General features: G+C 39.7%; 1 protein-coding gene across 1 annotated transcript in view; it reads right to left on the bottom strand.

Moving 5' to 3' along the window:
- Positions 1-10,992, bottom strand: part of LOC133997379 (vasorin-like) — a 32,672-nt gene extending 21,680 nt beyond the window's left edge. The window contains exon 1 of the mRNA XM_062436958.1: positions 10,820-10,992. The gene's annotated coding sequence lies outside the window, so the exon portion shown is untranslated. The remainder of the gene's footprint in view (positions 1-10,819) is intronic.
- Positions 10,993-13,725: the final 2,733 nt, after the last annotated feature.

Genomic DNA, 13,725 nt, shown 5'->3' with positions numbered 1-13,725 from the left:
AGTTGTGATGGCTATATTGTTTCCAGAAAAAAACAGATTTTTCTACATTTTGCAGTTTTTACCCACAATAAGAATTGTTTCTTTCATTCTTAAAAAAACCTCACAAAAGTGCATTGTCTCTAAAGTTTTCTGCGGATGTTGTTCGCTCTTTTCTCAGCTTTCTGCACATTGGAACATTTGAGTCCCTGGCTTACAGAAACACAAACATCACAGTCACCCACAAACAGTAAAATACATAACTCTGTCCTGCCTTTGCCTTTTTATAACAGCGGCCAGACACAAAGCTGTTACATGTTCAGAGACACTCACTTCCACAGTAGTTTTATTTGGATACTTTAAATTATAAGGATCATTTAGCCTGTCCCTTTGATGTTTTTCTTCCTTTTTTTCCTCTATGGTTTATGGTACACTGTTTTTTAGATTCCAGCAGTGGGTTCATTTTTGCAACAGTTCAGACAGATGTTGTGAGGCTCCAGAAAAAAAATATTAAAAATGTACAGTATTGTCTGTTACAGTGAAATATACACTGGTGAGAATTTGCTGACTAGCATTTAGACACAATGACAAGTTATTCGTATGGCATGAATCAAATACTGTATATCCACAACCAGACCAAAAAAAAACTCAAAATGCCACAGGCCTTCCAGGATGTCTGACATTTAGATGCAAAAAGACTCTGTTCTCATTTTGATAAACAAGTGAGTAACAGTTCTTGCACAAGCCTCAACGTGCTAGTTTGATCTGTTTGTCTTTCTGTGGTGGTCCCAGCATCATCAGATGGTCGGCCTCGAGCCAAGTGGAAACATAATGAGCCACAAAACGTACTGGGCTGTGAGGTCCTTGCTCAGTAGGATAGATTTCTTCTTATTTGGATTATCTGGATTCTGAGTTTGAGTCTGATTCAGCACTCTCTCTCTTTCTCCCTCTCCCTCTCTCTCTCACTCACACACACACACTATGTATCTCTCTCTTTCTTTTTCTGCTTTGTCAGTTTCTTGTTGTGGTCTGTGGGTTGACTGGTCCCCCCTTTGACTTCTGACCTCCTAATCCCCTGCCAGCTGCAGCGAGGCCTCCAAGGAGGACACTGTGATTGTGTGTGCGTGCATGTGTGAATGTGTGTGTGTGTGCCAGTGAGAGCAGAAACTGTGCAAGAACTGATGTGTGCAAGTGTACAGTACTGTACCTGTATGCTTTGTTAAAATCATTATAATCTCACTGTTTGCATTTTTCCCCCACATACTTTACCATGAACGTGTGTCTTTCTCTGCTCTTGTTTGGACCGGCAAGTGTCTTTTGATCTTAAGATTGTAACATTACAGGTTACTACTGTATGAGAAAAAATGAGTGTGGCAGCACTAGGCGTACACACGAACAGCATCCAAGTGTGCTGCAAGCAGGCTTCAGGCTGTTATTTACAGATAGGAGTGATATTTCCTGTTGTGCACAAACACTGAGCATCTGACTCAGGGCTCAAATCAACCTTCAAGCCAAATTTGTCTGGTTGAATTTGTTGAGTAGCAAGCATAGAGCCACACCTGCAACACTCATCTCATGACAGTCAAGGACGTGATTTCTCATTGCAGCTGACATTTAGTTTTGTTGATATGCTCATACTGTAACAAAATGTATTTTAGCCTTACTAACATACGATGATTTTCATGATCAATTAATCATTTTGTTTATAAAATGTCCTAAAATATCAACTGTCAATAACCTGAAGATATTCCACTCATATCATGTATGATATATAAAAGCTCAATATCTTCACATTTGACAGTCAATCAGCAATAGCAGCTTCTCCAATGTGAAGATACCAAGCTTTGTGTCAAACACTACATGATCGTAAAATAAAGATTTTGGATTGTTAAACAAATAAAACAAGGCATTTGAAGAAGTCACCATGACCTCAAAGAAACAGCATTGTTCACTATTTTGTAAAACCAAGATATTTGGGTTCTATCTTTGACATTTGACATTGCATCTTCGGCAGACAGTGATCAACATTTTTTTTTTTAATTTCCTGACATTTTATAGAGAAAATGTTTCATCCATCAATCCAGAAAAATGATTAGAATATTAATCCATAATAAAAATAATCATTACTTGCAGCCCTACAAATTATAAAAAAGGACTAGGCCTATTCAGTTATCAGAATAGTTTCTGTCAATTGACTGATAGACTAATCATTCACTCATTGCAGCTCAAATATCTTCTGATGAATTTAAGACTCTACAATCAATCATCTAGCTTCATTTCATCCTGTGAAATTAAGCTAAAATTTAAATCAAATGAAACACTTAGGAGCAATAATCGTCAGTTTGTGATGATGCCTTCCCTGCAGCAAATTCTTTCATTTCAGTAATCTCGTCCATCTAATCATCATCCTTTATTACTTCCATTCCTACTCATCCAAATAGTAGACTATAAATCAAACATGAACTTACAACTCTCACATTTTACAATGAATTGCCAGAATCCCTAAATCAATCTGACACATTTTACAACTAAAACAATCTTTCAACTTTCCATTTAGTGCTAGGGCGCTATATGTACACACAGCCCAGCACATTGCTAACTTTGCAAGCCATGCTAACTAGCAGTTAGCCACCATGCAGGCTGATAAAATGGTCCATTGCACACCTTTGTTTCCGACGGTTGTTTTCAAACCAACTGTTCTCAAGCAGGTTTATCCTGGTTGTTGGTGAGATGTGCACCTTTAGCCCAGGTATACCTGCTGCGGCTCGTCTTTGGCGTCCAGCTGGGTGGACAGAAGCTACCGGCACTGCCAGTGTCGCAGCCTCCGTGTCAGATGCTTAGCCATCTCATAATGACAAATACCAGTTCAGTTGGTTTGCATAAAATGAAACCAGTTGAAGCTTGTACACCTGTCCGGACAAGTGAGCCGACATGACATAAAATACTATCTACATTTAGCATTAATGAGGCAAAGCCAATTTATTTGTGTAGCACATTTCAACAATAAGGCAATACAAACTGCCTTGAGGTATTATGTGACCATAAATCATGATTTTTGACATGCTGAGAGTCTCCTGCCGGTATTCTGCAATATGTCTTTGTGTTGTGCAAACAGGTCAGCGGTTCAAAAATCTGCAGTTTCTGCAAGAAACAAATGAAGCTGTTGAACCAGGAACGCTCCTCAATCACACCTAATATTTCTCCTCAGCTTTAGGTCATTCCACATTCTTCTGTTTTCAGTCTGGTAAATTTCCCTTGTTTGCTAAAGTTACTCCCACAACTTTTATCCTTTAAGTGCAAGTCCCCCTTTTTTCTAGAGCTACTTCCAAATCTTTTTATTTTGTTAATTTCAGTCTTTTCTCAAGATTTGTGCCAAGCAAATCATAACCCCCCGCCAAAACCACCACCACCTCCTGTCACATATATCCCCATCCTATTACTGTTACATACGTGTGAAAAAAACACTGGTAAAACATTTTGCAGGCCAAAAGATGTCTAGACGTCTAAGTTACTACCAGGCTAATTTGGATGAAAAAATGTCCATATTACATATTGTTACAACAGCATTTTAGGTTCTAACTGTATGTTGAAATAGAGACGTTTAATGCAGCTGAATAAACAGTAAAATGTTGACTAGCATTTTTTTTTTTTTAAAGCAACCTTTTTAACCTAAATGTCTTTTCATTTTTCCATATTATTATCTTCTTGGTCACTTTAGTTTTACTCACATTAACATCACCGGAAATAGTTTTAAGAATGCAAATGAATGAAAAAGGCAAAAACGTATGAATGGCACAAAAAGGCAAACACAGACCTGTCGTTGCACAAAGGCCGGGTTTGCATGTCAACTCTACAACAAAAGCAGTGTAAATGATACAGGATACTACCTGTGCACCTAAATGCAGACACATGTAAGTGTGCATACGTTACACACGAGTGTGGACTTAAGCACACGCATGAATGGAAACCAACACCGCCAGTTACCTTCTGTTTGTCAAATGGCTTCTCTCCTCACCTGTTGTGCCTTCAAGTTGTTCAGAACATCACAGGTCCAGACCTCAGCCCTTTGAAGTGCTTGGTGAGGCCCTGCAGCCCCCAGGCCACTGTCTACCACCAACTTGATTGTATGTGTGTGTGTGTGTGTGTGTGTGTGTGTGTGTGTGTGTGTGTGTGTGTGTGTGAGTGAGAGAGTGTGTGCGCATGTAGAGGAATGAGGGCTGTTGAATGTGGATGAAAGGATGTCTGTGTGTGTGTGTGTACAGCCAGACTATGTGCCCTCAGAAAAAAGAAAGGGGCTCAAAAAAAGGGAGCTGGAAGGTGGGGTTCCCCTGATCTACCACACAAACACACACACACACACACACGGCCCCTCGCCCTCAGGTACTGGTATGGCTGTTGTCACTGGATGGAGGGGGAGGGACGTGTTATCTTAAAGGCTTCAGACAGATTAGGTGTCAAGCCAGAATATAAAAGCTTTCTGTACAGTACAGTCCCTGCTTCTCTGCGTTCTCACGCTGTATAGAAAAATCTGTTTAATCATTTCTTTAAAAATGTGTTAAATTCAATAATTTTCATGTTATAGATTCTCTACAAACAGATTGTCTGCTGTAAAAAAAGAAAAAGTTCAAAAAAAAAAGAAAAAATCAACTTGCTGGACTTCATGTAAAAGCATTTCTGTGGCGGCCTGGTGAGCTAGAGATTTAAGGCACTGACCATGAACTACAATGTCCCAGTTCAAGTTCGGCTAACTACCTTTGTTGTATGTTTCTCCCTATGTCTTTCTCCTCTCATTTCCTGTTATGACTGTACTGTTGACTCTATAATAAAAAGCATAAAATGCCAAAAAAAAATACTTTAACAAGACTAAGAGTCTATATAGCCATGCTCGCGGCTCTATGGAGGTTGGTCTTAGGCGCAGCTGTGCTTTTAGCTAAATAGTGAAGTTAAAGAAAGTACAGCCGAGGCTCATGGGTGTGCTTACTTTTGCAAGTATTTAGTCATAAACCAAAGAACTGGAGAAACTAAAATGTTGACCTGATGATCGCACTAAATAAAAAGTTAAAGGATTATCAAGATATTTTAGTCTGGACCAGAGTGATACCACAGAGCCATGCAGCTAGCGAGGCTAAAAACAGTATTCTTAATTCAGTTTTCTTCAATCTTCTTTAGGGAACTTTGTTGAAACATTGTCTCTTATTCTGCATGTGTGCTTTGCATCAAGACTACAACCATGGAACTGCTTTTTTCTATAACTGGTTCTCTCTTCACAGCACACATTTTAAGATAAATCCAACACAAAACTGGTCTAAATATATATTCTGCCGACGATGTGTACTACTTGTAACACTTTATTGAGAATATGGTCTGAGAGAGAAATCGCTGATATCTGGTAATCCAAACGTTAATCCTTGTTATAACCTCAGCCTGTTATTTCTGCATTAAAGGGGACATAGCATACTTTTTGTGCTTTTGTTATTCATATACTATTATGATGTTGGATATTTGTGCTAAACATGGTCAAAGTTTCAAAGCTTGAGGTAAATGTATGTAGAAATGTTCCCTCCAAGTCAAAAGCCACAGCTTCAGCCTGCTCTGAACACTTCATTTGCAAACATTTTTTCTACCGTGCTGACGAGCTGACATCATCAATGGGCATCCATTCCTAAGCCCTGGTTGCTAAGGGTGTTGCTAAGCTTTTTTCATGCGCAGTTTGTGTTGTCCATCCTCATATTTTGGATCAGATTTGGGCTCTAACATGTATGGATGTATTTAAGAGGTTAACATTTTGTGTAAAGAATGAGAAAAATGTGTGAAATCCTACTTCTATAGTTGCATGGTTTGTTGACGTAGCCATCACGTCCATTGCAAGTCTGTCGAGGGGCAGCTTCAACTGGCCAATCAGAACAGAGTGAGCTCCTCAGAAGAGGCGCTTTAAAGACACAGGAACTAAAACGGCCTGTTTCACACAGAGGCTGAACTAAAGGGCTGCCTAAAAGGGCCAGTATAAGAAAAATAGTTTTTTGAACTGAAAATGATGTAAATATATTCCAGTATAGCCCCAGAATCAAAATGTAGACTTGTAAATGTGCATATGTCCCATTTACATAATCCGACCACAGATCTGCTGTTCGAGGCATCTTCCTCTCCCGGTGCCTCCTGGTACCATCAGAGGAATGTTACAAGGAGTCTATATGTGTCACGCTCTTTACCTTCCTACTGAACCACTGTGTTTATACAACACAGTACGAGGATGAGGGGGGAAGGTACTTAGAGACACGCTTCACGGGTTAGTAAAGGAGTAGCAACCCCTAAACCCTCCCCGGGGGCGGAGGGTCGAGTTCTAGGAAAGTAGAGGTTCCCCTCTGGTGAGCATGTTAAGTCTCAGCCTGTTGTAGGTTTGAGTCAAGAATTCTTCTGGTGTCAAGAAAGCTTGTAAAGATGTAATATGAGCCTTTTTATGACACTGAAAACAGAAACCAAATATAGCAAACTGACATCATTTAAATAATATTATATTCAGCAAATGTGGCAAGATATTAATATACGACTTGGTTTGATTAATATTTAAAAAGACATTTACAGTGAGTGGTAAACTGACAATATTTTGTACAGATATTCAATATCTTTAATTTCTACAATTTTAGGGATAGTCAGTTGAGCATAAGTGACACCTGTTGTTTTGAAATAACTTTTTCCTGAATTATGGTAATCAATTAATTAGACTTTTATGTAATTTATCATTTAAAAAACAGTCTTCTGTCTAGTGACCGCTTCTCTCACTTAGGTATTTACTGCTTTTCTGTCAGTTTTATATAATTTATTGTTCATCTGTCTGTTGTTGCCCAGACAAAAGGAGCAAATCAAAGATTGTACATTTTTCACTCATCAAGCGACCAAGCAATGATGAACCAATAATTAATTACACAATTCCCTAGTTAGTTGTTTTTTATTCATGGTCTTGAATAATTTGGTGAAATGCATCTGGCAAAAAGTGGAGTCAACCAGTTAAACAACATAAACATACATCATCAAAATAGCTTGTTACTGTAAATGGTTTCAGGACGGTTGCTGGACTCGAGGTCGGCTTGTTCATGAGAAGGAAATTAGCCCTGAGCAGCGTAATGACTGTACTGAGCAGACTCATTTATCAGCAATCAGAGGCTTGATACTGGACGTCCGTTCCATCTGCATGGCCCCTGCTCCCTTAAACGTTTCAAAATGAGCAGACAAGTACCCTGCTGCACCTAAGCTGCAGAACAGCAAGAGGAGGGAGAGTCAAGATTTTCTGTTTTGACTGTATGTGCGTTTTGATTTTGTGCTTAAAAACTGATGAAGATTTTGAAAGATAAGGTTGAAAAGTTGGTATACTGATGAAAGAAAAGAAAGCACAAGCAGTGATGGATAGTTATTGTGTAAAGAATTTTTTTTATGTGATTAAAGCCTCTTTCAAATTTCTCTGATTTGTGCATTTCTGTGTCATTCATGATACTACCACTGGACAGCACCAGAGTGAGACATTTTGAAATCCTGCACACAGTGTCTTTAAATAATGTTATTAATAAACCTGCTTCTCCATGTTGTTGTTTTATTATTGCATGCTCTTTTGGAAGGAATCATCTTGAAATATAGGAAGTACTAGTGGGCACTCTAGCAAAGAAGTAAGAAAGGATGAGGAGTTTGGCGTGGTGGATGAGTGCACAGTGTGACTGACTTTCATGCAGCAGATATGTCCCCTTTAAAAGAAAGCAACATCTTTCGCTAATTTTAACCTCAAGTGTTTGAATTGCCTAACATTAATCATGCTGCAGTGTTCATGCACAAATATATTAAAACTTTGGAAGTGGACATTAAAAAACATGAGTATATAATGAGGGGCTTTGCAGGATAATCTGACATCAACGATCTGTCTAGAGCGATAGGATTGGGAATTGAGGGAAACCGAGCTAGAGTCAGTTTGACGTTCTGTTCCACATCAAAGAGAAACCCAGAGAAAATATTAGACCAAGAGCAGAAACCAAAGATGGAAAACAGATCGAACACACACCAGAACAAGAGAGCAGGAGGGTGAGGCTGGAAACGAGCCTCTCCGCAGTGGTAAAAATGTCACATCTGCACATGTCAAAACGCAGAGGATGTGAAGAACAGGAACAGAGTGGCCAAGACAACAACAGCAGGGAGGCTGTTTTTGTCCTTGAAAGCCAAGAATAACTTTGCAGGCGATGCATCAGTGCTTTAAATGTAATTAAAGTTTTTGAAAATAGCAACAAGTTCCAGTTAGGACAGCTAGTGGTGTCATTGATTTTATTTGCCCATAAAAATCCACGCAGCCAGTCGTAAAGTGACCGACATCTGACCTGAAGGGAGGGTGTGTGTGTGTGTGTGTGTCTAACATCAGAGCACCACAGGGCACACTTAAATCCCGCTAAGAGGAGGGGCTTTTAGTCGGTGTGGCTGATAACAACTGAAATCTCATCTACACACACACGCACGCACACACACACACACACGTCCCACACACACACTCCCCGATCCACGACTCAATCCCCTTCACCTTGTACCTCTTAACTTCCTTCATGGGGTTATTAACTTCCCTGATTGGGGAGCTTTCCTCCGGGTTCCCCTCTATTTAGTTGTCATGGTGGCATGACCCGAACACTTATTAGCTGACCCTTGGGATTAGTCCAAGCTGGAAACTGGGGGAGGGGGGGTCAGAGTTAAGGGGTTAAGCCTTCACCTCGAGGTGCTCGTTGCAGCATCTCACAAAAACCTTAATTAAATTGCTGAGACACCGAGTCAGGAATGTTTGCTTTGCTCTCCCTCTCTCCTGTACGTACATCGTTCCACCCCTCTGTCTCCACCTTTCTTTGCTTTTCCCATACCCATACTCCACGCTGGGCTTCTGCCAGCTCACCAACCTATATTGATGTGGAACAGACTGTATTGTGCTCCAACTCCTCGTAGAGCACACAGACAGTTAAGTCAGCAAGTTGCTATGTGAGGGAAAGACAGCAGGTCACGGTCAGCGTATCACTGTCTAGATATATCATCATTTCTCTGAACAACTCAGCCATGAATTACAAACTCTCCCTAACATGTTGTTCATGCATTACCTATATATGACCATGACCTGCAGTTTTATATGAAGTTTAGACATGGATAAAGATTACAAAGATCTTCATATTTTTACATGTTATATGATGTGAAAACAAGAATAAAGGATTGTACATGCAAAGATCTCATAGAGCTGCAACTGTGACTGTTTCAATTAACAATCTCTTAACCGAATCAAGTGTTTATTCTCTCAAATGTAAGAAGAAAATAGTGAAAATGTCCAGCACAGTTTCTCAGAGGCCAATATGACATCTTCAAATTCCTCAATTTGTGTAATTAGCAGCCAAAAACTCCAAATTTAAGTTAAAGCAAAGAAAAGCAAGAACTTTTCATATTTGAGAAGCTGGAAGCAGTCAATGTTTGGCATTTCTTTTCAATAAATTGTCAAGTCGTGATCACAATTGGTGTCAGCTGTAATTTTTTGTGTACCAACTTCAGTCAACTGACTTACTGCTGCAGCTTCACTCTGAACAACTCCAGATGCATGAGCATAAAACTTTGCCTAACATGTTGTTCATGCATTTCCAATCAATTACAATGATGTGCAGATCTGTTTAAAGTCTAGACATGGATACAGATCAAATGTGTGTTTAAAAATGCGATTTGATGTTAAGGATGATTTTGTTTCTCTTTATATCAATCTACTACATCTCTTAATTAATTTCTCCATTATTGTCCAGATGTATGCTTTAATATGTCAGAAAATGGTCAAAATGCCCATCACAAAGTGCCCAAAGCAACACCCTCACATTGCCTGTTTTGTCAAAACCCAAAAGTATTTAATTTACAATCATATAAAACAAGCGAAAGCAACAACTTCTTACATTTTAGAGGCTGGAATATGTGAATGTTTGGCAAATGTGATAGATTAACCAATTAACTGGCTTGACAGTAAGCAAGTCTTGCAATGTTGCAGACGATTTGGAATAAAAATATAGAAATAGAACAGAAAACACAATTTATAACATCTAATCCATAAATTAACACCTGTACCCAGATGTAAAAGTCACCTATAAAAGCGCACTTCGACAGGTAACACCACATACACACACACACACACACAAACACACAATAAAGTAACCGCTACAAGCCTATTTGTCCCAGTGGGAATATCTTGATTTGTCACTGAGGATCAACAGTCAATCAGGAAGATTAGAGTCTTCCCTCTGAGGTGAAAACAAACAGCCCAAAGTGAGAGAAACCATGGAGGCACAGATAACGACCTCTAATCCGAAACATTCGACACAAACACGGTCTGAAGCAGCGACAACGATAAGAGCTAATCCTGTTTCCACATATCTCTACTGGAAACACTCCTCCCAGTGTCTCTCCTCTCCGTGCGTCCCTCTGAGCGCGTCTGGCCGGCAGATCCTGACCTGAGATAGTGACCCGTGCGCCGGGAGAGGAATGCAAGGATACGCTGACAAAATCACCGACCTCAAGGGAGGCTTTAGTAAAGGCAGTAAAGTAGTGTGAGGCTGGATCAATTATCGGAGCCTCTCAGAGCGTCCAAGTTTACAGGATAACTGATTAACTTCTTGGTCCTAATCGATATCACACAGTCAGCATCTAAAGGAGTTTAGGGTTTCTCTAATATAAGATGCAATACAATCGCATTAGTCTCAATTTGGGAATCAAATGAGGTTTTGAGCTATTAAATCATCCCCATTGTGCACAAAATGCACATTTTCACATTTAAAATCAGTAGAAGAGAGGTGCAGGAGACGCTTACCTTGGTAAAGTAATCCAAAGTCCGCGGGAGTTCGTTCGAGCAGCTTCTGCCCAAACTGTTTATCCACTTTGTCGGTTTGTGTCAATGCAAAACTTCCCGAAACTCATCTAAAACTTCACAGCAGAGTTAGTGTCCACAAGGAGTTTAAACCGAAAGGTGTAGGTATCACTGCAGGGCACTCGCTCAGCTCCGTCTGTCAGGTTTTGGAGACCCTGCTCTGGCTGCGTTCAGGGGCGCACAGTCTGTTCAACAATAGCGTTCATTGAAGCGGAGGAGGCGAGCACTTAAACAAGCTGGACAAGTGGGAGGTACCGAGGGAAGCCTGAACGCGCAGCCGGGCGCGTCCCCGAGGCTGACTGCACCTGCAAAATATGTCCTCGGCAGCAGGGATGGGGTTTTTTTTTACAACCTCAGATATTCAAGTATGTAATTAAAATATATATTTAGATCTTCACATTGTCACACCACATCACCTAAGGTATGTGAAAGATAAAGGTGTGCAGATTAAACGCATTCTTGGATAAATGCCAGCATAGTGGAGACCTGGGATGGTTGTAACAATGTCACTTTCATGTAATAGCTGCCTCCCTGACCTTGTATGTGAATTTGCATGGCTGTGTGAAGAAGTGTGCAGAATGACAGCAAATATACACATTTTCAGGTAAGAAAGTACATTTTTGGACAAAGTCTATATCTTGATTAATACTGATACTTTAATACTGATAGTTTAAATTTGAATTATGTAATTTGAATTAGATTAGAGATTATGTTCTTAGGTAAAATGTGAGGTATTTTATCTATGCTCATCTTAAACCAGCATGTTGCTACAGCCAGATAAACAATAGCCTACTGTGGGTGAGGAAAATGAACAGGTGTGTGTCTGCACATGTACTTAAGGCTGCATCAGATGGCGTGAGGCAAGGAAAGTGAGTGAGGTCAATCACTAAAGACTACTCCATCTGACACTGAGCAGACACTGCAAGAAATTCACAAAACCTCAGAGAACAAGGTTCAAGAAAGCTGCCAGCATGTACAGTACAATAATTAACTCAGCCATGATTAAGTGTGATTTAGAATGACAGTGTGGGCTCACAGCAGTCAAAAAGTGTTCGATGCACAGCAGGAGGAGGTGTTGACTGGTTACCTGATTGAGTCAGCGGATTGTACTATGGACTCACTCCACACAAGGTAGATCTACTGAGCATCTGACAGGTACAGATTAGCATGTCCTCAGTAGAAATTGGTTACTAGTGTCCGTATAATTTCCTCTGAGACAATGATTACTCTGATTAGATAACACACCTGTTGGTTTATTAATTGTGAAACATCTTCCTGGAATCTTATGTGGATTATGAAGAGCTGCTTCTGACCTCGGAGGTTTCCTAGTGGAGGTTTCTGTTCAAGTGTGTTTGTGTCAGTAAGTGTTATTGGATGGTGTGCTCTATGACAGCTCTCCTAATGTTAGGATCCTCATTACTAACACTTTTCCTTATTTAGCCTTAGTCATTTTTGTTTTTGGTGAACCACAAGAAGATGTGCAGGTTTTGGCATATGCACAGTAAACTTATTTAGATACATATTTTGTAAGGTGGTCTCAATTTTTAATTCTTCAATCATACTGTTACAGTTTACTCCAGGTTGTATTACAACATATCCTGGTGGTGGGGTAGGTTGTAACAATGGTACTCCTTGAGTGCTCTGGAAGTTATAGGTGCTGAGACAAAAAGTGTCACAACCATCCCTGGTCTCCCCTATTGTACTTAATTTAAATGAGGCTATCAATTTTGAAATATTCTTCCAAAATGGGCTGTGTAGACATGTCACACCAGCATGTTTGGAGCAGTTGAATGAAGCTGTGAGGTTAATCATTTGTTTTCCGACCACTCAGGATCATATTATCACCTTGGAAAGTTTATATGCAAACAGCTGCCTATTTACACATTGAAAAGAGTAAATATTTGTTTGCAGATGTCTCCACCAAACTCTGAGGAAAATATCTTACCCTTTAATGCTCCTTTATGTTCATAACTTTGTGTGTCAGCTGTTTGGATTTGGGTCGTGTAAAGTTGGTTTATTAGTTTGATTTTTTAATCACCTGAAAACAATATTCATCCGAGCAGTAAGAGTTAACCAAAACAGTAATGCAGCAGGCTGTAAAACTAAAACAATGAGCTGAAACATGTCAATATGCTCCTTAAAGCTGAGGGGAACTGCAGTCAGCTGACAAGTGACACTTTTCACTTAGTGTTTTGGTTCATTGTTAATAACTGTGTTAAACTGTGGAGAGATTTGCTTAGAGTGAGAATTAAAGCCCTAATCAAAAACAGGAAATGACCTTGTAACTCAAGGGTTTATAAAGGGATGGATGTTGACGTAAGTTCCATTAGACTTGGAAACCTGAGCAGAGCAGAAATAAAGCTTCATTTTTTTTCCTTTTAAACCAGCATAACTGCAAAGGGAGCCAATTACAACAAATAGCATTGACATGCTTTGTATTCTTTCCACTGCTGCCATGGCCAGAACTTCCAAATGGACAAAATAAACTACTTTTCAAAACTTGTGAGATTTATTTACATGTTTTTTCATAATAATTGTCCAGATGGAATCTAAAGGAACCACTTACAACATGTTGAGCTTGAAGGCTGAAGTTGAAGGTGAGTTTAGAAACAGATGAAAAACAAGAGTAATGATCCATTTTCTTGGAGTTTCCAAAGCTTTCAGCCACATCTTGTGGCCTTCTTCAGTGCATGGAGTTACTCAGTTGTAATGGAGATGGTTTAGTTATTATCACATTATCTAAAATGTAAGTGCACAGCTGAAGGAAGACCATCCTTTAACAGAGACAAGGGTTATGACCACCTGTTATCAGAATGACTTACTGGGGTCACGTCATAACAACTAAATCA

This window comes from Scomber scombrus, chromosome 2 (genome assembly GCF_963691925.1).
Source record: "Scomber scombrus chromosome 2, fScoSco1.1, whole genome shotgun sequence".
In the NCBI taxonomy this organism is placed as follows: domain Eukaryota; kingdom Metazoa; phylum Chordata; class Actinopteri; order Scombriformes; family Scombridae; genus Scomber; species Scomber scombrus.
This window is presented reverse-complemented; position numbering and strand designations above follow the sequence as displayed.